Source organism: Nelumbo nucifera, chromosome 1, assembly GCF_055504915.1.
Source record: "Nelumbo nucifera cultivar China Antique chromosome 1, China Antique-T2T, whole genome shotgun sequence".
NCBI lineage: Eukaryota > Viridiplantae > Streptophyta > Magnoliopsida > Proteales > Nelumbonaceae > Nelumbo > Nelumbo nucifera.
This window is the reverse complement of record NC_142649.1, coordinates 116,504,495-116,526,905: the sequence shown is the minus strand read 5'-3', so window position 1 is coordinate 116,526,905 and position 22,411 is coordinate 116,504,495. Positions and strand designations below refer to the sequence as shown.

Here is a 22,411-nt window from a genome sequence, read left to right as displayed (position 1 = left end):
CCAAGAATGCCGAGGTTGACGCCTTATCACGACTAGCCAGCATGAGCAGCAAATCTATGCGAATTGTGTACAAAGAGGATCTACCTCGGCTCAGCATTCTCGGGGGAGCAGGAGAGGTCGCTCCCGTATCACAAGCGGAACCGAGCTGGATTGACCTGCTCATGAGTTATCTACTCCACGGGACCCTATCTGCAGAACATAACGCAGCCCGAAGGGTGGAGCGCCAGTCAAATAAGTACGTCCTCGTAGACGGACAATTGTACATGAGGTTATTCACGCTCCCTTACCTGCGCTGCTTGCGACCTCCAGAAGCTGAGCATGTACTTCGTGACATCCATGAAGGCTTGTGCGGCAGACACTTGCGGGTAGAGCTCTCATACAGAAAGCATTAAGGCAAGGCTATTACTAGCTCACGATGAAGGCAGATGCACTCAAGCTCGTCAAAAATTGTGATAGGTGCCAGAGGCATGACAACGTTCACCATCAACCTACCGCCGATCTGAAATACCTCACTAGCCCATGGCCCTTTGCATAATGGTGAATCGACATCCTCGACCCTTTCCCCCCAGCAACAGGGCAGAGGAGGTTCTTGGTTGTAGTAGTAGATTACTTCACGAAGTGGGTGGAAGCTTAACCCTTGGTGACGATCACGGCCCGCAATGTACAGAACTTCTTTTGAAAAAACATAGTATGTCACTTCGGACTACCTCGAGTGTTGATATCCGACAATGGGAAACAATTTGAAGATATTAAATTCCAAAACTGGTGCTCCAAAATGGGGATCTAACAGAATGGGCAAGCAGAGGTCACTAACAGAGCGATACTTCACGGACTGAAAGCTCGCTTAGCTCGAGCCAAGGGGTTGTGTGTGGATGAACTACCCAGTGTCCTTTGGGCCTACCGAACTACCATTAAGACCGCCATAGGTGAAACCCCTTTCAACCTCACGTATGGCACAGAAGCGGTAATCCTGATGGAAATCGAGGTACCCACACTACGGTTGGAGGCTTACGATAAGGAGACAAACGATGACAAGCTCCGTACCAACTTGGACCTAATAGAAGAGATACAAGACCTGGCTTACATTCGAACCATAGCTTACCAACAAATAGTAGCTCGACACTATAACGCCCGGGTCAGAAAACGACACTTTCATGTCGTCGACCTGGTTTTTTGGAAGGTTATGGTACCAGAGCCTGGCGTTGGCAAGCTCGGACCGAACTGAAAAGGACTGTATCGAGTCAAACGGGTATTCGGGGAAGGTACGTATGAGCTTGAAACCTTAGAAAGGAAGTAGGTACCACGAGCATGGAACATTGATAACCTAAGAAGGTATTATTCGTGAACTTGCAACCCAAAGATGACGGACTGGAGAGAGGACTGTGAGTCACTCCCAGAAGGCTACGAGCTACGGTGCCGAGCTGACAGAAGACCTCGGCACCGAGACAAGTCTTAGTGGCCTCCTCGGCATAGGCAAACAAGTCCTATTCGCCTCCTCGACATAGGCAGACAAGTCCTAGTCACCTCCTCGGCATAGGTAGACAAGTCTTAGTCGCCTATGAGGCATAGATAGCTCAGGTACAAACCCTACGGTGTCTAAGTCACCTCGGCGTACAACAACATAAGATTAATCCCGCATGGAGCTGAGCTCGTTAGCTCGGCACTTAGGGATAACTAACACTTAGACAAGTAAGCGACCTAGGCATAGACAGTTCGGGTATGTACCCTATAGTGTTTAATCGTCTTAACATGCAACGGTAATTATATCGCTCTTAATAGTGTCAAGCTCACTAGCTCGGCAGCAACTTATACTTAGAAAAGTTCACTCCTATATAAGTATTGGAATCTCATTAGATAGCAACCCCTGATTCGGGCGTTGTTGAAATCAAATTTGACGCCTCCCGTTCAAAGAATGGTGTTGGTGCCCAGTGGCGATAATAGCTAGAAACCATCTTGGCAGAATTTTGGACTATAGACTTTTCTTTGGATACCACCACAATAAATGCAAAAGTTTGTGCAGCATGATAATCTAGCAACAAATTTCATGGAGTCTCTAATCGTCATTGAGGTGATTCAATGTCTAAATGGTCAGCTTCCCCTCCCCCCCATGTTTTTATTTTTTAGCTGGTGGCTGGTGGCAATTTGTAGGTTTAAAGTACTGTTGGGGTAGGTATTAGTTTGGAATTGATGCTAATGCATTTATGCATAGAATGTGGGTTATGGTTCTTTTGAATGTTTATAGCACTGCATTGTAAATTAGAAATCTGCATTGGATAAATCCATACTTCTCCTAACATTTTTTTACACGATGGTATGCAGTACATAGTACCCATGTTTTGAGGCCGAATGTACTCCTCACAAAGAGCACGACTCACAATGACCTCACAGCACATCCCACCATGTGGGAATAATAATAGAGAAAATGACTGATCAGCTTAGGGTCAAAATTTATAGGTTCAAAGTATTATGGAGTACATTCCAGTTTGGAATTAATGCCAATTCACGTATAAATACGGGAGATGTTGTTCTGATATATGGTGGGATGTGTCTGTAAGGTATGTACAGATATATGACTTAAGGCCCTGTTTGAGAATAGTGGGACAACACATTAGTATGCTGTGCGGTTGATGTGAGGAGTAAATTCTGTCCAATATGCTAGCTGTGGCCCCACGTCGTGGTGGGATAATACATCCAAAACGATACTTTCAAGGCAAAATGATTTACGGTTTTAGACCTGCCACGCATCGACTTTTGCCCCATCACCAAAATGCTACTCTCGCTTTTCTCCTGTTCTTCCTCGTTCCTCTCCCCAGTTTTCTTTGTCAGTCCACTTGTGCAGAAAAATGTCTGTGAGTGCCATTTCATGCAGACCCGTTTTCAGATTCTCCCCTTATTTTCCTTGTCGTCCTAAATGTTCAAAATCCTTTTCGCTCGTCCAATTTTCCTCTGCAAAACCATTCCATTTTGTTGGATTTATCCATAATAGAAGAGGGCCAAGAATTATGACGGATTTGGTTAATACATCAGCTTTCAGAAGCAATGATGGTGATGAAGGTTTCTTTTCCGTGGAAAAAAGAAGCCATCTTGGGCAATGAACTGTCGGAGTTTCGTTCTAATTTCATATCTGGTGGATTCGAAGCTACTCTAAATCGATGGGTTAGTCTACTTTTTTTTTGGGTTCTATGTTATGGCTTCACTCCATAGTTGTTCCATTTAGGCTTTGATTCGATTTTACACTTGGCTTGGGAACTGAATATTTATGTCTTTGGGGTTCGAGTTTTTCTTTGGATATTCCTCCGATGTAGTGCTTATAGGACCCTTCGGACATTCGAAGTTTCAACTGATGTTACCGGTTGATGTACCAATTTTTTGTGCTAAGTATCTCATCATTCGGTCTACTTCCAAGTAGTCGATTACTCAGAGGTAGAAGTGGAGAATTTTTGCTGGATGAAGATCTGGATGTTGATCTAACTAGGCTGAGCTGGAGGCAGATCAAGTGTCGAGCTAACTAGACCGAGCTGGGGGCAGATTAGGTGCTGAGCTAACTAGGCCGAGCTGACTGGTAGCTAGCTGGAGAGGTGACTCTGATGTCTGACTGAATGGTGATGAGCTGGATTGATTGTTCAGCTATGTAGTTCTTTAGAGAAACCTGCAAGGAATCAATGTCAGAGGACCCACGGTGACTAACCCAGCGAGATCGCTCCGATGCTTAAGTCAGTAAACTAATGCGAGCTGAAAAGCTTTGAGAGCTTAGAGAGCTAGAGAACTAGAGAGTAGAAAAATCACGCGTACCTTGTGTCATTGGGGTTGGTGCCTTTATATAGGCATTGTTTGGCATGGGCTTCACGCAACGCATCCGAGATTTTCGAGAGGTCGCCTATGTGGTCCGAGACACCCAGAGGCAACCGCCATGCACGTTGACCATCCTCCGGAATGTTCGTGGGAGTGTTGGGATATGCATGCCAAATTTGTCGGCGAGAATGTCTTGCAGGTCACCACCTAGACCTCAGTCAGGCTGACACGCCCTCGAAGGAAGTCGCTCCTTGCATCGAGGTCACTCCGGCCAGTGACAAGGTGTTGCAGGTCGGCCCTAGACGAGGTGCTTCTAGCCGACCTGAGTTGTGGTTGAGGTCGCTAGGTCGGCATAAAGGCAGGTCGCCAGGTCGACAGTGAAGGCAAGTCGCCAGGTTGGCGTCAATGCCAGGTCGCCAGCTAGGACACCATCATCTTGGCTAAGGCAAGTTGTTGCCTAAGTGGTTCCGGGTGTCACCCAGTTGTTCCGAGATGCCATGTGTCACAATGTTATTCGAGGGCTAAATCCGCCCTCATCAATTGCCCCCACTCCCGAGCTGAAAGTAACTCAGCGAAGGGAGTAGATTGCTCCTTTTGGCCTTGAATGACTAATTCGATGAGCTCGTAAGTGTTGATTCAATTTGCTTCTCAGGTCGGAAGAGTCCAAGTGTTTGCAGCCTTGTACAGGACCTCGCCATCTTTATTTTCGGGGCCCGAGAGCGAATTCATCTGCTCAAGGAGAAGTGGAGCAAGTATCCCGAGTACATCTACCTTATTAGGGATGTGACCATCAAGAGGTTCTGCGATCTGGCTAAGTACCTCAAGAGTGAAGCTCATCATGCCGTCCTTAAGAGGGGGTTCTGTGTGACTGCTTTATCAGGTTGCTCCACCTAGATAGACTTCGATGCAACATCCTTCGAGCTGGTCCCAACCAGTGAGTTTGATGTGGAGCCTGCAAACGAGGTGGAGGTCGGCTATGAAGAAATCAAGTTTGCACCCATCATGGTGCTGAGAGCGAACTAGTCTTTCCTTTGTTTTCTCATGCTGAATGCGAACTGCTTTATATTTCGTCCACGCAAAAGAGGCAACTGGGTCTCACGTGGTGCCAAGGTCTTTAATCAGCTCGGCACCTTAGCCCTTAGGCCTTGGGAGCGACTCGCAGTCCACTTTCCTTATCCTTGATTTTGCCCATGCCGAAGAGGCAATTGGGTCTTATGTGGCGCCGAGGTCTTTTACCAGTTCGGCACTTTAGCCCTTAGGCTCTGGGAGCGACTCACAATCCACTCTCCTTACCCTTGATTTTGCCCATGCCGAAGAGGTAACTGGGTCTTATGTGGTGTCGAGGTCTTTTACTAGCTCGGCACCTTAGAGCTACAGTTGTGCTGCATCAGCCTCGTTAGTGACGCCGGTCACCTACTCCTACAAGAAGCTATTGGGAGCTCGACCTAGTGGGGGCAGCACTATTGACTTTAGGTCACCAGCTCGCATAGGAGCTTTGGAAGGCTTGACCAGCAAGGGCATCCATGCAATCCGTTGGCCGCCAACTCCCGCGGAAGCCATGAAGAGCTCATCTTGTAGAGGGTACCTCACGAAGAGGATTGATGAGGTTTTATCCAACTTGAAATAAAGTCGGCAGAGGTGCTTAGTCTGTTGGCCATCAACTTCCTGCAAGAACTATGATTGGCTCAACCTACAAGGACAGCCTTACACCGAGGTGCCTGTCGCCGGACTGCTAGTTGTCACAATGTCATTCTGCTGCTACCTGTTCTGCATTGACATGAATACATCGAGCTGGGTGTTGATGTTTTTTCCCCCTAATAATTGGTATATGTTATGAGTATTGATACTGGTCAAAGGTGCCTTTGAGTTCATAAAAGATGGAAATTAGAAAGTGAGAGCTTTAGTTTGTAAAAGGTGAGAACATAGCTTTCTGGAAGAAGAGGACTTGGCCTTTCAGAAGATGAGAACTTAGCTTCTTGTTGTGTTTCCCACAGACAGCGCAAATTGATGTATCAATTTTTTCTGCTGAGTATCTCGTCATTTGATCTGCTTCCAAGTAGTCGATGACACAGAGGCCGAAGTGGAGAACTTTTGCTGGAAGAGGACCTGGATGCCGAGCTAACTAGGCTGAGCTGGAGGCAAATCAGGTGCCAAGCTGATTAGGCCGAGTTGGGGGCAGATAAGGTGTCGAGCTAACTAGGCCAAGCTGACTAGTGGTGAGCTGGAGAGGTGACTCGGATGCCTGACTGAATGGTGACGAGCTGGATTGATTGTTGAACTATGTAGTTCTTTAGAGAAACCTGCAAGGAATCAATGTCAGAGGACCCGGGGTGACTAACACGGCGAGGTCGCTCCGATGCTTAAGTCAGTAAATTGATGCGAGCTGAAAAGCTTTGAGAGCTTAGAGAGCTAGAGAGCTAGAGAGTAGAAAAATCATGCGTACCTTGTGTCATTGGGGTTGGTGCCTTTATATAGGCATTGTTTGGCGTGGGCTTCACGCACCGCATCCGAGATTTCCGAGAGGTCACCTAAGTGGTCCGAGATTCCTGGAGGCTGTTATGGGCATGCCAGCCGGAAGCACACTGAGCACATTGCAGCGCAGTCATAAGGCAATAGCACGCACCGCGGGCTGCCCAGCCGCACGCACCGCCTGGCAGCGTGCAACACGCACCTGTTATGGGCCACCGCCCGGCAGCGCACACCGCACCACACGGCAGCAGCAGAGGCAGCAGCACGTAGTCATAGGCAGCAGCACGCACAGCGGGCCGCCCAGCCGCACGCACCGCCCGGCAACGTGCACCACACCACACGGCAGCAACAGAGGCAGCAGCGCGCACCGCACGGCAGCACCCACCGCGCACACAGCCGGCACCGCATGGCAGCGGCACCATGAGCCGCGTGCACGCGCTGCGCGGCAACGGCACCGCGCACACACACCGCGCGGCGGCAGCACCATGAGCCGCGTGCACGCACCCGGGCAGCAACAGCAGAGCGGGGTCCACATGACAGCTCATAGGGGTGGGCCCACCCTTATCAGGACACATCAAAGAGAACTCGCCACCAGCCTTCCTTATCTTAACCTTTATCTTTATCTTATCTTATCTTTATGTTTATCTTTATCTTATCTTATCTTTATCTTTATCTTAAGTAAGAGTGAGTTACCATTAGGAATAGGCAATTAGGAGTTTGAGTTCAAATTGGAGTTTGAGTTTAATTAGGAATTCCCTTCTGTAATCTCCTATTTAAGGAGCTACGAATTGAAATAGAGCATTCAATTTTCCAGTCAAGAAAAGAGTAAGGAGAGTTTGGGTGGTCTCTTGGACAAACACCCTCTTAGGAGAGTTCGGGTGGTCTCTTGGACAAATCACCCATTCAGTTTCCGTAATCGGGTCTGCAAGCAAGGGAAGGCGCAAGGGGAAGCAGGGCTTTCACACCGTGGACCGACCCGTGACGGGATCCTACGTGTGGGACCATAACAATTGGTATCAGAGCCAAACGTCATGGGCGATATGGAGAAGTTGTCTTCCAAGGTCCACGAACTGGAACACCAACTTGCAGAAACCAGCATGGAGGTTCGTGAAGTCAGGGAAGACGTCCGGGAGATGCGACGCCTACTGGAAGCATTCCTCTCCAACAAGGAAAGGAGTTCTGTGGGAATCGCCAACACAAACAGTCGCCGTCCGGACTGGGTAGAGGCATGCAGCGAACAACAGATCGCTGCCCCAACAGCTGTAGTTAATTCCAAGGATCAGCGCACGGAGGATGAAACTGTAAAGTCTCCTCTTTTGGCCAGGGACGATGACACGAACATTATAGTAGAACCTGCTGAATGCGCTCCTTTGACGAAGGCAGGTAGGCTTGGCAATGTTGCTGGGGCTTTACCGAAGGCCTTGGCTCAGCGTGGACATAAAGTTATGGTTGTGGCACCACCGTATGGTAACTATACAGAAATCCAAGAAACAGGAGTGCGCAAGAGATGTAAGGTGGAGGGGCAGGATATAGAGGTAATCTTCCAAGCTTATATTGATGACATAGATTTTGTGTTCATGGACAGTCCTATGTTTTGTAATATTGAGGGAAATATATATGGGAGAGGCCGAGAGGATATTTTAAAACGCATGGTTCTCTTCGGTAAGGCAGCTCTTGAGGTTCCCTTCTGTAAGTATACCCGGTGCATTCCTATGATCCACAACATAACACATCGGGGCCGTGGTCCAGTACGCGATTTTTGTTACGTGGATCTTCCTCAAAACTACTTCAAACTATATGACCCAGGAGGTGGGAAACACTTCAATATCCTTGCGGCTGGCCTGAGAACAGCAGATCGTATAGTCACCGTAAGCCATGGTTACGCCTGGGAGCGGGAAACTAAAGAAGGGGGCTGGGGTCTGCGTCAAATAATCCAGCTTTATGCACTGAGCTACGGGGCAGTCCCCATTGTTCGTACTATTGGTGGACTGAGAAATAGTGGGCAGCCGTTTGATCCATTCGCAGAGTTCCAAGCCATGAATCCAGAATTCGAGCTTGAGAACAAGCTCATAATCCGGGAGGGGTGTAATGTTATGGGCATGCCAGCCGGAAGCACACTGAGCACACTGCGGCGCAGTCATAAGGCAATAGCACGCACAGCGGGCCGCCCAGCCGCACGCACCGCCTGGCAGCGTGCAACACGCACCTGTTATGGGCCACCGCCCGGCAGCGCACACCGCACCACACGGCAGCAGCAGAGGCAGCAACACGTAGTCATAGGCAGCAGCACGCACAGCGGGCCGCCCAGCCGCACGCACCGCCCGGCAGCAACAGAGGCAGCAGTGCGCACCGCACGGCAGCACCCACCGCGCACACAGCCGGCACCGCATGGCAGCGGCACCATGAGCCGCGCGCACGCACTGCGCGGCAACGGCACCGCGCACATGCACCGCGCGGCGGCAGCACCATGAGCCACGCGCACGCACCCGGGCAGCAACAGCAGAGCGGGGCCCACATGACAGCTCATAGGGGTGGGCCCACCCTTATCAGGACACATCAAAGAGAACTCGCCACCAGCCTTCCTTATCTTAACCTTTATCTTTATCTTTATCTTAAGTAAGAGTGAGTTACCATTAGGAATAGGCAATTAGGAGTTTGAGTTCAAATTGGAGTTTGAGTTTAATTAGGAATTCCCTTCTGTAATCTCCTATTTAAGGAGCTACGAATTGAAATAGAGCATTTAGTTTTCCAGTCAAGAAAAGAGTAAGGAGAGTTTGGGTGGTCTCTTGGACAAACACCCTCTTAGGAGAGTTCGGGTGGTCTCTTGGACAAATCACCCATTCAGTTTCCGTAATCGGGTCTGCAAGCAAGGGAAGGTGCAAGGGGAAGCAGGGCTTTCACACCGTGGACCGACCCGTGACGGGATCCTACGTGCGGGACCATAACAGAGGCAACCGCCATGCACGTTGACTATCCTTCGAAATGTTCGTGGGAGTATTGGGATATGCATGTTGAATTTGTCGGCAAGCACCTCTCGCAGGTCACCACCTGGACCTCAGTCAGGCCAGCACGCCCTCGAGGGAGGTTGCTCCTTGCATCGAGGTCACTTCGGCCAGTGACGAGGTGCTTCTAGCCGACCTGAGTTGTGGTTGAAGTCGCTAGGTCGGCATATACGCAGGTCGCCAGGTCGCCTGCTAGGACACCATCATCTTGGCTAAGGCAAGTTGATACTTAAGTGGTTCTGGGTGTCACCCAGTTGTTCCAAGATACCATGTGTCACAATGTTATTAGAGGACCAAATCCGCCCTCACATCACTGGTTGTCTTGCTCACTTGTATGGAACAACCAAATACTTCACATTAGTCCCGAGAGCCCTAAACATCAAAATTGCGGAAATTCTATTGCTTTTTTTTGTTATGTGTAATTCAGTTGGGCAATTTATATGCACAAGACTGTTCCCAGATGAAATATGTAGACTATTTTTTTTTCTGTTGAATTGAAGCTTGTTAAAAAACTTATAATTTTATATGGTTTTTGATGAATTGGACCTTGTTCCATATGTGAGATTTCTAAGCTTTTTGCAAATAAATACTAAAGTTTCTGTAGCGACCATTTAGAAATCATCTTACCTTTTCCACGGCCAATCGTTTTGGTTAAGTCAGAATTACTTTCTTCCTATACAGCCGAGCTATTAAAGCTTTATAAACTATCTAAAATGTGATAACTGATAAGTGAAGGGAGGAAGAAGAGCAGTTCATCCCTTTAAGGATGAAACCAGAAAACAAAAACCCTTAAAATCCTTTAAATCCCTGCAGCAATGGAACAAAAAACCCCTAACGAGTTCACTACTTTTAAGAAGGGTCACGCATTTGTTATTAAAAACTTGGCATTATATTTTTTCTTTCCAAAATCTCCAAGGTAATGCAAATGGCAGCACCCGCTTCAGGACCTGGCCTTGATTTCCAGAGGCATAGTAATACCAGTCTGTCATATAAGCATGTCCGTTTTTCTAGTGTAAGAATAGAGTGAAAATGGACGTCCAAACAGTTATGCAATTCTGAGAAATCAAACAGTTATGCAATCAAGTGGTTCACAGTCAATGTTATCAAGATAAGCTAACATGAAGAATTGGGTTTTTACCCAATTGGCCAAGCCTCTGAAAAATAACCAAACATGAAGCAGACATCAGCTTTTTTGCTTTATACCCAAGAGTCCTTAACTGAGAGAGTTGGAGTTTCTAAATGAGCAACAAGGGCTAGCATTGGCTCGATATAACCTGATAAGCCAAGGCCTTATAGTTATAGTAATCCTATATGATAGCTCCTTTTGCAACCAGATTTTGTATAAGGATGGGAAACAAAGCATAAAGTTCTGGAGTAACATCATGCCTGGCCTCAACTTGAAGAGCATATATCTGAGAAGTCTCACAAATGTTTGGGGGATGCCATACCAACTTACCAAGTGTCAGGTGTCAGCAATTTGTCCAACTCTCCATCCCAAGTATTTAGCTTCATAGCCATTAACTATATCTGAGATGAAGCTCAGACTAATATCCTATTAGGTGTGTGAGCTGCAACCAGATTTGTAACCATGACATTGCAGGACAGAGTGTCAGATAATTGAACTATAGTTCAAACTCTGTATCTGTATCATTGTATTCAACCTAAGAACATCAGAGTTTAATACATACTTCCTCTATGTTTATAACTGTATCTGGCCATAGTTCATTTAATAACTAGAGTTTCTGAACTGAACTTACACGGTCATCCATTTAGGTGGTCAATACTTTTGGAATTTGATTTGTTTGTACTGCATTAGTACCGACAGTTTTGTTAAATTGATGCTGGCAATTTAGCAAGCTATTAATCAGAAAAAAAAAAGTGATGCATTTGTAGCACAATTTCTAGTATTTACAGTCTTTACAAGGAAAGTATGCAATACCTGGCCCTGATATTGAAATATTATCATATAGATACCTGAATATCCCACTCACAAGTTATGTGGAACTATCTGGGTCTAGTCTCCACCTTGAATAATAAGTCCTTTCTATTTTAGTACATCAAGTCTTACATGCAGCTCAAGTCCACAAATAGACCTGATAAAAGTTGCAGGAGAATGCACATGCTTCTAGATCTTTTTATTTACAAAGTTACCAGGATGGATATATTCATGCCTCTTTTGTTGGTTGCAGAGCAAGTGGCTAGTATTTGCACTTTTTGGGGCTTTCATTCTTTTGAGGCATGATACTGAAGCTTTATGGGCTGCAATGGGGTTTGACATAAATGCATGGCTTTCAATTACCAAAAAGCGGATACTCAATCAAGAGCGACCTGTTTCCACCTTGAGGTCTGACACTGGGATGCCATCTTCACATGCACAGACAATCTTCTTTACTGTCATTTTTGCAATTCTATCATGTAAGTTTTTGTTCTTTGAGACTATATAGTAAGCATGAATCCTGTTCTGCTATTCTGTATTCAGTGCCATATACTAATGGCCCTTAAATCATTTTTAGATATTTCAACCTATGCCCTTTTTGCTCTGCCCCTTGCTCTTCTAGCCCCTTCAACTTGTAATAGATCACTTCTTATTGATGCTACAGATGGTCTTCTTTGTACATTCCCAAACCATCTTAGTGTACTTTTCCTCATTTTATCACCCTTTGGAGCTGCTCCTAGGCTCCTTTGAATAAGTTCATTTCTGATCATATCCTTTATAGTTTTCCCATTCATTAGATATGTTGTTTCTTGATTCCCCATCACTATGCCTTATACTATTTTATAAAATTTTCTAGTAAGGCCCATTTAAGATGGATTCTTCTAAATGAGTAAAATTCCTACATAAGGCACGTGCTGGATTCCAACACTCAATCTTTCTGTTCTAATTTGAGGCTTCCTTTTTTTTCCTTCACTGCATGGGTTAGGCAAAAAAACAGATAATTATTCAGTTATGCCTATTTTATATAAATGATACATGCACGTTAACTTGTTCTATATTACCCAGTTTGCGAACTCAATAAAGATAAGTTTGATCAGTGATTGTTTTCAGCAATGCTTGGTAGGAATTGGGAATTTTGAGAGAAACAACATGATGAATCTAGTATTGGGAATAAACCCAATATTTTTCCTTGTGAAAATTAGGGATATCTGAACCAATAAACAATAAGTATGCAGCAGCAATAAAACAAATAACCAAACCAGAGCAAACAACAGTAATGGACACCAAATTTTTACGTGGAAAACCCCTCAATGTGAGAGTAAAAACCACGGGACCGAAGTCCAAGTCATCCACTATCTGCAATAGTAATGGGGTATATTGTTTTTCTATCTAGTTATAATTAGATGATGAACCTCAAGAAAACTCTTGGATACCAATAATAGAAATCATCATTAAAATGGATAACAAACAAATAATTTCTCACCAAAGGTGGAAGCACAACAATGGAAGTAAGAGGAGTTGCTGAAAACGGATTTGTCTTCTTCATTTCAGCCCTTGTAACTCTTCTTCTTCTTCCCAAAACCTTCTTCTCAAAACCCTTTTTTCTATTTTCTGATATTTCCTAGAGAGCTATTAGAGTTGAGAGAGTAGAGAAAGTGCTCTCTCCAATTCGTTGGTTAGCCAAGGATGTGTTGGCTTGCAAGGCAAGCCAATGCAAAAAGTTCATTGACTTTGCAATTCCTTCTTTTTTTGTCTTTTTCTTTCTTTCCTTTTTCTTGCCTTTATTAGTGGGTCCCTGCTCATAAGGAGGGAACCCCAACAATCTCCCCCTCTCGACTTATGAGGAGGGCTGCACCATGCCCAAACTTGCAATGCTTCTACAATATTCAAACTTTTCTTTCGGTAAGGCCTTGGTCATCATGTTTGACCCATTCTTGTTAGTGTGAATTTTCTCAAATTTCCTTCCATTTCTTCAAGAACATTCGGAATCTAGTGATACCTCACATCAATATGCTTGGACTTAGAATGAGAGCTTGGATTCCTACATAAGTGAATGACACTCTGATTATCACAATGAATTGTAAATTTTTCTTGTTTCAAACCAAGTTCATTTAAGAACCTCTTCATCTACAATATCTCTTTGCAAGCCTCTATGACAGCTATGTATTCAACCTCTGTAGTTGACGAGGCTACACATTTTTGCAACTTGGATTGCCATGACAATACTACCCCAGCAAAAGTGAACAAGAAACCTGATGTAGACTTTCTAGAGTCAATGCCAGCTACCATATCAGCATTTGTAAACCCTTCAAGTATAGGTTTACCACCACCAAAACACAAACATACTTTGGATGTACCTTTTAAATACTTGAGGATCCATTTCACTACAAGTCAATGCTCTTTTCCTGGATTAGAAAGAAATCTACTAACCACACCAACTACATGTGCTATGTTCGGCCTAATACAAACCATAGCATACATAAGACTTCCTATTACAGAGGCATAGGGAATGTTCTTCATTTCTCCCATTTCTTCCTCATTCTTTAGGCTTTGATCACCAAACAATCTGAAATGATTTGCCAATGGAATACTAACTGGCTTTGCTTTATCCATGCAAAATCTCTCAAACACCTTTTCTATGTATCTTTCTTGTGACAACCACAATCTCTTTGATTTCCTATCACATGAGATTTTCATACCCAAGATTTGTTGAGCTGAACCTATATCTTTCATGGAGAATGACTCGCTTAATTGCTTCTTTAACTAGTCAATCTTTGTCTTATCTTTTCCAATAATCAACATGTCATCAACATATAGCAAAAGAATGATAAAAACATCACTAGAAAAATACATAGTGAAAACACAATGATCTGAAGTTGTTTTACCTTACCCATGCTCTGTCATGAAAGATTCAAACTTTTGGTACCATTGCCTTGGAGCTTGTTTCAAACGATAAAAGTTCTTCCTTAGTTTGCAAACCATATGTTCTTTTCCTTTGACTTCAAATCCTTCTGGTTGTTCCATGTAGATGTCTTCTTCCAAGACACCATGGAGAAAAACTATTTTGGCATCTAATTGTTCAACCTCCAAATCCATACTTGCAGTCAAGCCCAATACAATACGTATTGATGACATTTTTACCATTGGAGAGAAAATTTCATCAAAATCGATGCCATTTTTTTGTCCAAATCCCTTTACAACCAATCTTGCCTTGTACCTTGGTTGTGAGCTCTTATCTTCATGCTTCAACCTGTACACCCATTTGTTCTTGAGTGCCTTCTTACCCTTGGGTAGTTCCACCAAATCATAGGTATGAATCTTATGCAAAGAGTCCATTTCCTCTTGCATAGCCTTGAACCATTCTTTCTTGAGGCTCATGATAGTTTTCGGGTTCACCTGCATTTAAAAACATTATGTACTCATTTGGTGGATATTTGCTCAATGGTTGGCATTCCCTAGTTGATCTTAATTCAGTTGGTGGCTCTTGGGGGGGTTGCTCCCCTTGTTCATCATCACCGTCAACATATTCATCGAGAACATTCTCATTAATTTTTGAGTTCACATTTTCTTGTTGCACATCTCCTCCATCATTTCTGTGCACCAAGGGAGGAGACATTGGATCCAAGTCTACAAGTTCACCATCATTTGCTTGAGGCTTCTCAACTTTTTCAATGTCTTCAATTGTTTGGTTTTAAGAAATACTACATCTCTACTTTTGATGATTTTCTTTCCCATTGGATCCATAGCCTGTAGCCAAACTTTTCATCTACATATCCCAAGGAAACACACTACTTGGTTTTGTCATCAAGCATAGACCGTTCATCCTTGGGTATATGCACAAAGGCCCTACAACCAAATACCCCGATATGATCATAGGAAATATATTTTCCTTTCCATACCCTTTCAACAACATCACCATTCAAAGGAATTGTAGGAGACAAATTAATCAAGTACACAATTGTACGCATTGCTTCTCCCCAATAACTTGGCAACTTTGCTTGTGATAGCATTCATCTAATCTCTCTAAAATGGTGTGGTTCATTCTCTCAGCTATACCATTTTGTTGTGGGGTCTTAGGGATTGATTGCTCATGTCGAATGCCATGGTTTTTACAATAATTCTGAAATGGACATTCATACTCGCCACTATTGTCAGTACAAATACACTTGAGAGGTCTACCTGTATTTCTTTCAGCCATAGCATGAAAAACTTTAAAGTCATCTAGTACTTGGTCTTTAGATTTCAAAGCATAAGCCCATACTTTTCTATTAGCATCATCTATGAAAATAACAAAATAAGATGCACCACCAAGAGCTTTGACTTTCATAAGCCCACAAACATCAAAATGAATCAATTCTAAAACATGCTTTCTTCTATGAGGAGAGCTTTGAAATGAAACTCTATTTTGTTTACCAGCTAAGCAATGAACGCAAGTATTAAAATGCGTACCTTTCATGCCGGTTAACAGATTTTTCTTGGCAAGAATTTGCATTCCCTTTTCGCTCATGTGACCCAATCGTCTATGCCACAATTCGGCAGAGATTTCCTTCTCCATGATGTTCATTTCACCTTTGCAAGCACATCCTTGTGTACGGTAGAGAGTGCAGCACCTATTGCCTTTTGCTACCACTAGAGACCCCTTGGATAGTCTCCATTTTCCATTGCCGAATTGATTATTAATGGCATTGTTTCTTGCAATGAAAACATGTGATGTCTTTCCTTGACTTGGAATTGCCTCTAGACTTGTTACAGTTATGTGGACCCCTTCTTTGGCTTTTACCCCAGCTTTTTGTAAGAAGAGCATATGATTTTGGGTCAATAGATTTTCTTCTAATTTCTTCATTGAGCAAACTGCTTCTTACCATGCTTGTTGTCACTATTCCATCAGGTGCAGAGTTATTGAGAGATACTACAAGTGTTTCCCAACTTTCCGGCAATGAACTAAGTAATAATAGAGCTTGAAGCTCATCATCCAACACCATCTTCATTGAAGCTAATTGATTTACAATATCTTGCTTTTGATTCAGGTGTTCGGTGATGGATGTACCTTCCTTGTACTTCAAATTTACAAGCTTTCTAATTAGGAAAGCCTTATTGTCGATAGTTTTCTTCTCATACAATTCTTCCAACTTGTTCTAAAGTGGAATAGTTGAGGTTTCATTTGCTACAAGGTGATAGACGCTATCATCCAACCATTGTCTAATAAAAGCAATTGCTTTTAAGTCAAGGAGTTCCCAATTCTCATTTGACACGTCTTTTGGCTTGCCATTATCACTTCTCATAGGTGCATACAAATCTCTAGAGACAACAAATCCTTCATTTTTGGTTTCCAAAGAGATCAATTTCTTCCATTTAATAAAATCATTCTAACCGAACCTCCTTCCATGATTTACACAAGAACCAAATGCTCTGGTACCAGTTTGTTGGGAATAAACCCAATATTTTTCCTTGTGAAAATTAGGGATATCTGAACCAATAAACAAGTATGCAGCAGCAATAGAACAAATAACCAAACCAGAGCAAACAACAATAATGGACACCGAGTTTTTACATGGAAAACCCCTCAATGTGAGGGTAAAAACCATGAGACCAAAGTCCAAATCATCCACTATCAAAAATAGTAATGAGGTACAATGTTTTTCTATCTAGTTATAATTAGATGATGAACCTCAAGAAAATTCTTGGATACCAATAAAAGAAACCATCATTAAAATGGATAACAAACAAGTAATTTCTCACCAAAGGTGGAAGCACAACAATTGAAGCAAGAGGAGTTGCTGAAAATAGATTGGTCTTCTTTGTTTTTGAAAGAATGGTAGGATCCATCTAATGGATGCCATAAAGGTTGTGGAATGGGTGGGCGAATTTCAAAAATTTTCCTACCTTCTCACAACTGGGAATCATATTCCCTAAATTTAGAATACAATATTCAAGAATCCTACTTGAACCATAATCAAACCAGATCTGAACCAAAAGATAAAAGGGAGGAATATACCTGATCCGGAGAAGTAGTATCTCCCAAAATTGGTGTTCACGCCCAAAGAATGCACCAAGATCCGTTCCTGCTAAAGATGACACAACTGTGGATGGAACAGAACCAGCAGGGTGCGTCCTACACACTGGACCCTACGCAAGAATCCTCTAGAAACTCTGAACACCGAATCTTCTTCAGTCTTTCTTGCAAGACTGATGTCAAGAACTAATATCTTGACTTCCTATTGTTGCAAAGATTGAGTCTTGCAATAGTGAATGGCAGTGGCAGGAGGAGAACTCCAGGGACGAAGATGGCTGAACTGCTTTTCTTCTCTCTGGAGTATGAATGAGATCTAATCTCAATTCGCAGGGAGTTTTTTTTTCACAAAAGACCCTAGTTCGAATTCTGATGTATTTTTCTTGTTTTTCTCCTCCTTTCTTCTTGATTAAGAAACCTCCTAATTAGGAGTTATCCCAATCCAAATCTATATTTGGATAGGGGATTATCTTAATCCTATCTGCAGATTAAGTTAGTTTACTCCTGATCTTATCAGGAGGTTACCAGATTCAAATCTAATTTGAATTTGGTCTCCTGGAGTGGATAAGGTTAAAGGCCCAATCCTTTTACTAACATTAATCTCAGATTCGCCCCATAGATGGGTGATCATATCAGCCCAACTCAAAATGGGCTTTTGGCCCATTATATGTTCAGTGTTTAACTAGTTTCCAATCTGCTGCCCAATTGGGCTTCTTTGTATGGCGTGGGACCCAAGCATTGATCTACACACCAGCCACATGGATTCGGCCCAGCCTTTAATACAAGGCCCAGCCGAATTCACTGAAAGATTCAGTAAACCCCTGAGCCCATCATATGGACCCTATGGGCCCAACACTTACATTAAGTGGTCCATGGGCCAAGCCATCTTATAAAAACCCAGGGACTGTGGGCAGGTGCAAGATTAGCCCATCAGGTACTACCCTAAATGGTCTTACACTTAACCTCTCAGCCCTTAATGATCAAGCACTGCCCGACAAGAGAGGACCTCTCCCTCGGCTGCAAAGAACAGTGCCGCACTCTCCACTCACATGGATCCCGGGAATTAAAACCATTTGCAAACAATTCGAAACCGTACATATATATATATATAAATATATTAATTTTGCAAAACAAAATTCCAACGATTGAAATCAATTGCCGGCAGTTTGGTTTCCATCAGGGAGAGTGCATTCCCAATCATTACCCTTTGTCCGACAAAGGGGCTGATCCTGTCACTATGATCACCCACTCAGATGAATTCTCAGACTGTCCCAACATACCCAGGTTTTGATCCCCATCTAAGGATCTCACTGATTGGCATATTAAAGACAGCCCGATCCGACACCTAGTGAAATGTCATAATCGAGTCTAGGGGTCAGGTGTAACTTTCCAATTTTGTCCATCTGTCTCCAAGGTCCAGGGCAATACTGGAAATCTGGTCCGGTTCAAGGATTCAAGTAATCCCATACTGTATGTGCCTTGGGTCTTACCATGGTGGCTGAGACAAGCCATGCCAACACTTGGTGGCACACCAGTATCAGCCTTGGCAGGATAAACTTCCCCAGACTTATCTAACGGCTGTGATTATTTAAAACTAACACGAGTCTCTATAAGTGTCCAGTTTTAGGGTCTTACACAGAATTAAACCAAACAACATGAATCAAACATGCACTTTATTTATTTCCACTAAATAACAAAAGTACATCAAGTCGGATTGAAGCTAAGGGCATACAAAACTGTCTAACAGTTTCAGCCCTTATAACTCTTCTTCTTCTTCCCAAAACCTTCTTCTCAAAACCCTTTTTCTGTTCTCTGATATTTCCTAAAGAACTATTAGAGTTGAGAGAGTAGAGAGAGTGCTCTCTCCAATTCGTTGGTTAGCCAAGGACATGTTGGCTTGCCTTGCAAGCCAATGCAAAAAGTCCCTTGACCTTCCAATTCCTTTTTTTTTGTCTTTTTCTTTCTTTCCTTTTTCTTGCCTTTATTAGTGGGTCCCACCTCATAAGAAGGGAACCCCAACATCCAGAAGTTTGGGTTCTTTCCAAGATAATTAGTTTGCTGACTCATAGTTCAGACAGGCCTTGGTCCAGTTAAATTTCTTATCAGTGCTTGAAAACATTTTGGGCTATAAATATTGCTTCCTGAGAGAATTGTACATAGTGTGCCAAACTACATTACTGTTTGTGAAATTGAGGTGCAATATTTACAGTCTAGGTGTATATTCTACATTAATTTAAGGGAATTGATACCAGTTACCACACAACATGTTTCTGTACCATAGAATTTGCATTACAATGGTTACTTGGTGAAGGCTAGGTTGCTGTTGTTAACGTTAACTAAATGTCCTTTTATTGAGAAAGTAATAGGACATATAGTGCATATTGTGCATTTTCTTTTCTTACATATTATACTTGTTTATTTACCTTTCCTTTTTTTTTTCCTGTGTTAGTGGTTGAGTGGCTAGGGATCAATGGATTCACCATAATTGTCGGGGTGTTTGTCTTGGCTTGTGGCTCATACTTTGTAAGTATCATTGCATTTGAGTTCTTACTATAAACAAGTTTATTACTTTCTCACTTTTGTTTGGTCTGTTAGCAATGTTACTTCTTACCATGGAATCACTAAAAGAGAATTGTACAACCTTTTCACAACTAAACTATCTCCTTTGTAACATAAACATGTATAGGAGTAAACTTAGACAAGACAAGGCAGAAATGATACCTAAACTTACTAGGGCATCATTTGGCATTCCTTATTTTAAGGACTTATCACCTCTTTGCAGTTAAAATGCCCTTATGAACAGAAAGTTTTTAACTACAAAAAGGAGATAAGTCCTTAAAATAAGGAATGCCAAATGCAGCCTAGAAGCAGTATCTTTTTATAAATAGAGAACTGCTAAGGGACAGTTTTAAGGGAAAAGGTTGGGGTAAATTGCTGAAACCTCCCCTGAACTTTATGACTAAGTTGCAAGTAGACCCCCTCTTTTAGAATCCTCTAACAAGAGGCATGAAAATGTCCAAAATACCCATGCAGTTACTAAAGAGGTTGGTTTCTACAGAAAAAACACTACAAACTTTATAAACAACATAAAAACAAATAGAATTTAAAGTTGCAGCTTTACCTTTGAGTGATTGATATGAAGGGCAAATTTGAAAAATAAATCAATTTCAGAAAAGAGATTGGAAGGGTTTGGACTAGTGATTCATATGAAGAGAAAATTTGGAAAATAAACATTTTAATCAAAAGTAATTGCATGGGTATTTTTGGACATTTTCATGCCTCTTTTTAGAGGAATCTAACAAAGGGGATCTACTTGCAACTATGTCAAAAAGTTTAGGAGAGGTGATTGCAATTACCAAACTTCAAGGGAAGTTTCAGCAATGACCAGAAACTTCAGGGCAGGTTTCAGCAATGGAGGGAAAAAGTTGCTTAAAGATTTGAAGTACCAAGGAAAGATACAATTTCATTTAAAACGCATTTAATGCACTTTGATTAATGACTTCTTAGGAATTCTTACTGTTGCAACCTTTTCCTTTTTCACAAAATTGTGAAGTCAATTGGATCACTCCTAGCTCATGTATTTTCCTCATTCTAAGTATATAAGTTGGGATGTATTTTAATAGTATTGGGGAATATTGAGAAGTGTATGTGGTAAGAAAGTAATGGATTGATATAACATTTGTATTTTATCTTGTTGGCAGTCATGGCTAAGGGTCTCGCAACAACTCCATACACTCAGCCAAGTCATAGTGGGGGCTGTCTTGGGGTCCATTTTCTCCATCTTGTGGTTTTGGTCATGGAATGCAATTGTGCTGAAAGCATTTATTTCATCTCTTTGGGTTCGGGTTCTTGTTGTTCTGGGGGCTATTGGATGTTGTGTGAATTTTCTGTTGTATGTAATTCGAAACTAGCCTATGGATGAAGAGTAAACTTTGGAAATGATAATGGGTTTCTAGCAGATAAGGGCAACTTTTTGCCCTGAATATCAATAAAAGATAATATTTTTATAAAATAATAAAAATAAAATAACTTTTTTTTCGAAAAAAAGATCAAGGAATGGCAATTTCACTGCTCATCATCTTCTTCTTCCTCTGCCTTTATGATTGTTTTGAAAAATATCACTGAAGCTTCAAATCCAGTGTATTCGGATGAATACAGAGGTAGAAGACGATGAACAGTTCCCCCTTCGTTCTTTGCTCTCTCGCACTAGGTGACCATGGATCTTAGACTCCTCGCCAAGAACAAGCAAGAAAACCGCCTCAAGATTGCTCGTGCTGGGGCTGTAAGGCCTCTTATCTCTCTTATCTCCTCTTCTGATGCTCGGCTTCAAGAGCCTCTTCGGCACAGACTTAACACCACGAAGCAATGGAACGGGCGATCCAGAGTCGAGCCGAGAAATGTGAACAAACTGCCCGAGCTAGATCTTATCGTTGAAGATCAAATCGACGTCCTCATCTGAGATCGAAATGTAAGCCGAATGCAATGAATCTGAAACCTTCAAGAAGAATCCTCTACTTTGCCATGATCTCAATTACCTGCAAGAGCGTCGAGCGGTGCTCACCAACGACCTTCACCTCTTTGTCACTCGCATGCTGTAAGAGATTCAGCAACACGCCTGGTATGAGCGACACCATGAGAGACGGAGACCCGCTCGAGAAGTTGAAGCTCCATTTTTTCTCTTCAATCTTCCCCTCTACAACAGCATCAAATCCCGGGAGAAACGAAAAGAGAGAGAAAACCTCAAACCCGATGCGATGCTCAGATTCAAGAGAACGGTGTCATTGCAATTCTGAACCTGTTCTCAGCTTCAAGACCAAAACAGCAACTGTAAAGGAGAACACTGCCTGTGCCCTGCTCCACCTCTCGCATGAACAGTGTATTCGGATGAATAAGAGGCAGAGGAAGACGATGAACAATGTCTAGCCCTTTTTTGATATTTTTCATAAAAAGTTATCTTATTTTTGTTATTTTATAAACATATCATCTTTTATTCATATTCAAGGCAAAAAGTTGCCCTTATCTGCTAGAAACCCAAAGATAATTCATTAAGCTTTGGTATGAAATTCTTTTGTTGTATGGTAACCATCTAACAACTTAGCTCTGAATTGTGGTGATCAAGGCAAGCCATCATAAGTTAAATACCTAGAGAGAGATATAACTCATTCTTTCTCAGGAAATGTTTATCCTCTCTCTCTAGAAGTC

At 42.7% G+C, this 22,411-nt stretch overlaps 1 pseudogene across 1 annotated transcript; it reads left to right on the top strand.

Annotated features, from left to right (window-relative positions):
- The first annotated feature begins 2,754 nt into the window (after positions 1-2,754).
- LOC104601913 (lipid phosphate phosphatase epsilon 2, chloroplastic-like) lies at positions 2,755-22,306 on the top strand (annotated as a pseudogene). The gene is made up of 4 exons (XR_016079617.1): positions 2,755-3,156; positions 11,453-11,678; positions 19,659-19,732; positions 20,911-22,306. The product of XR_016079617.1 is annotated as a lipid phosphate phosphatase epsilon 2, chloroplastic-like (transcript).
- Positions 22,307-22,411: the final 105 nt, after the last annotated feature.